At 61.3% G+C, this 2977-nt stretch overlaps 1 non-coding gene across 1 annotated transcript in view; it reads left to right on the top strand.

Annotated features, from left to right (window-relative positions):
• LOC112124983 overlaps positions 1 to 277 on the top strand; it is an 878-nt gene extending 601 nt beyond the window's left edge. The window contains exon 3 of the transcript XR_003899972.1: positions 211 to 277. This is a non-coding gene — a transcript (uncharacterized LOC112124983). The remainder of the gene's footprint in view (positions 1 to 210) is intronic.
• The last annotated feature ends 2700 nt before the right edge of the window (positions 278 to 2977 follow it).

Raw genomic sequence — 2977 nt, 5'->3', positions numbered from 1 at the left:
GGGGGGGGGCAGGGACCAGTGTCAGAACCGCTGCCAGGTTGGGGGGCAGGACGATGCGAGGGATGGGGTGGTGGGAGGGGATGAGGTGGGCAGAGGGTGGGGCGGGAGGGGTGGTGGGGGGCAGGCAGGAGGGGAAGGGGCAGGGAGAGAAGGGGTCAGAGCAGCCGGTGCCCCCCCATGCTAACCCCCCCCCCCGTGTCTCGGTTGCAGAGCGACCCCGTGCGGACGACGACGACGACAACGACTATAACAACGAGATCTACACCCCCGGCTACGTGTACGGGCTGCGGGGGGGAGCTGTTGGGGGAAGATGGGCAGGGAGATGAGAGGGGGGAGACGGACTGGGGGGGGGGGATGGGCCGGGGAGGCCTGGGGGGACAGCCCATGGGGTGGCAGGACTGGGCGTGACACTGGGTCCAAGCCTGGGGGGTCAAAGGTCATGGATGGGAGTTGACAGGTTGCCCCCCCTTCCGGGGAGCCACCTGATGTACTGGGGTCCCACCCGCCTGGGCTCCCTCACCCTGCCCTGCTGAGCCAGGCCCTCAAGCCGCCTCCAGCCCACACACAGGTAGGGCCAGACACAGACACGGAGATTGCCCAGCACTCAAGTGCAAACCCCCTCTGGAGAGTAAACCCCAAAGTGTATCGTCTGGCGCTGCCCCGAGACCTGCAGAGCGCGAGCTCCTGAAATCCGCCCCCTCCTCAGGGTGGAGGAAGATCTGCGCAGGTTTCTGCCCCCAGCTATGAATCCCACAAACTGGTTTAGAGAAAACAAAACAAGTTTATTCACCACAAAGGATAGATGTGAAGTGATTATAAGGGAGAGCACACAGATCAAGGCAGATGACCTTTGTAAAACCGCAAACGGAGCTTCACCCACGAGATAGGTGGGATATAAATGAGTCAATTCTCACCCTGAGTGATAACCAGCCGGGCAGACTCTTAAGGCACAAGCTGCCCTGGCTTTCCCAGGTTTTCATTCACGGGCTAAAGATCCCTCTAGCCTGGGCCCATCACTTCCCACCGTTCAGTCCTTGCCCCTCAGGTGTTTCCAGGTGTGTCGTTGGGGGGGGGGTGGTGAGGTCCCCCCAGGATGTCATTTCCCACTTTTCTATCTTCTCCCCACTTGCTGGAAAGCTCTTTTGCTGTGGCCTGGGTCAGACAGTCCCCATTGTGTGGTGCTGTCGCTGAGAGGGTTTTAAGGCCCGGCTTGACAAAGCCCTGGCTGGGATGATTTAGTTGGGGTTGGTCCTGCTTTGAGCAGGGGGTTGGACTAGATACCTCCTGAGGTCCCTTCCAACCATGATCTTCTGTGATTCTATTGTACGCAGTTCCTGGGGTGATCCTTGTGCTTGTGCATTTCCTCAACAAGCCATTAACGTTGTTGTAACTGAAAGGCGGCTTGTGGGTGTTCTCAACCTCACAACGTGTTTCAGTAACACATACACAGCCAAACTTCATAACTTCACATACATCGATAGCACATGCAATCTAACGAAATATTAATATCTAGCAGATCAGGACTTTTAGAATGACACCTCACAAGGCAACTTTGTACAAACCTACCCTAGTGACATGACAGTGGTGAATATGGGGGTGTCAGGGTGTTACAGGGGTCATTGCTATGGGGGGGGTCGGGGCAGGGTCAGAGGCAGGAGTGTGGTGCATGCTCTGGCTGGCCAGTCTCACCCTTCCCATTCCACCCCCTGCAGTGAGGTGCTTCCCGACAGCGTCACCGAGACGTCCCCCACGGAGCTGGTCACCTCGGGGCCAGAGCTCAGGGACAGCGCGTCCTCAGGTGAGTTGGGGCCACCGCCCAGCCCACCCATCTCCCACAAGGCCGGAGCAGAGACCCCGCAGACGGCCATTCTGGGTACCTGTCCCCCAGCCTTGGCTTGGGCCCATACTGTCCCGGGACCATTTCTGAGTGGATGTAGTGTCAGGCAGTTCCACTGTCCCCTGCAATCAGCATTAACCTCTCTCTGCCCCCTGGCATTGCACTGGGGGGGAACAGCCAACTGACCCCTTCTTGCCCTGGTCACTATCTCATCCTTCGCGCCGCATTTGGGTGTGTCCCCGGCCCCCAGTCACCCAGCTGTATTGGGATCCAGGTGTAATCTATAGGGAGAGGGGCGACCCGAACATCTCTGGGTGGGTCCCAGATTGGAGCCTGGGGAGTGGGGCCTGTGGGGTTCCCAGGTCCCTGCTGTGGGGAGAGGTTGGAGGGCAGGCCCTCCCCCTTCACTGACCCCTTCTCTCGCTCTCTGGCAGTGGGAATGGGGGATGAGTACGAGAACATGCCGGAGGCCCAGAGGGAGTCGCTGGGTGAGTGCGGGACCCCTGGCCCCATCTGTCTGTGCCTGGCCCAGCTCAGGGAGGGGGGATCCTGGAACTGGGGCTGACGGGGGGAAGAGAGCGATTCCCGGGCAGGGCCCATGGGGAGGAGCAGCAGGGTAGGGGTTGGGGGGAGGAGATGAGACTGAACCCCCCCCGCCCCCCGGGATCCCCAGGGGCCAGGTCAGGATCCCAGTGCATGGGGGGGAGGGTAGTGGGGACTGAACCCCCCAGGGGCCAGTGCACGGGGATCCCCTGGAGCAGTTCCTCCATCCCCAGTCGGGGGTCCCCCTGCACCCCCCGTGGCTCACTGCCCCTGATCGCTCCCCACAGCTGACAGCCTGGAGTATGTCAACATGCCAGAGCCTGTATCCGGCCTCCCTGACGCCCACTACGGTGAGTGTGTTTGGGGGGGTACCTGCCCCTCCCCCGCTATCGTGAGTGGGGGGGTCCCCAAGCCTGGGGGACCTGTCCTCCCAGGAACCCACCTCGCTGGGGACCCAGGAACCTCCTTACAAGCCAGGTGTATGAGTAGCACCCAAGGGGGCTGGGCTGTGGGGAGGCCCCATGTGTGGGGCAGTTCTGAGGAGCCCTGAGGGTGGGGCCTGGGAGGATTGTGAGGAGCCTGGGGGGGGTTCTGGGG

The sequence above is a fragment of the Terrapene carolina genome, unplaced genomic scaffold (assembly GCF_002925995.2).
Source record: "Terrapene carolina triunguis isolate 2854851 unplaced genomic scaffold, T_m_triunguis-2.0 Scaffold28543, whole genome shotgun sequence".
NCBI lineage: Eukaryota > Metazoa > Chordata > Testudines > Emydidae > Terrapene > Terrapene triunguis.
Note: the sequence above shows the minus strand (reverse complement) of the source record. Positions and strands in the feature narration are given on the sequence as shown.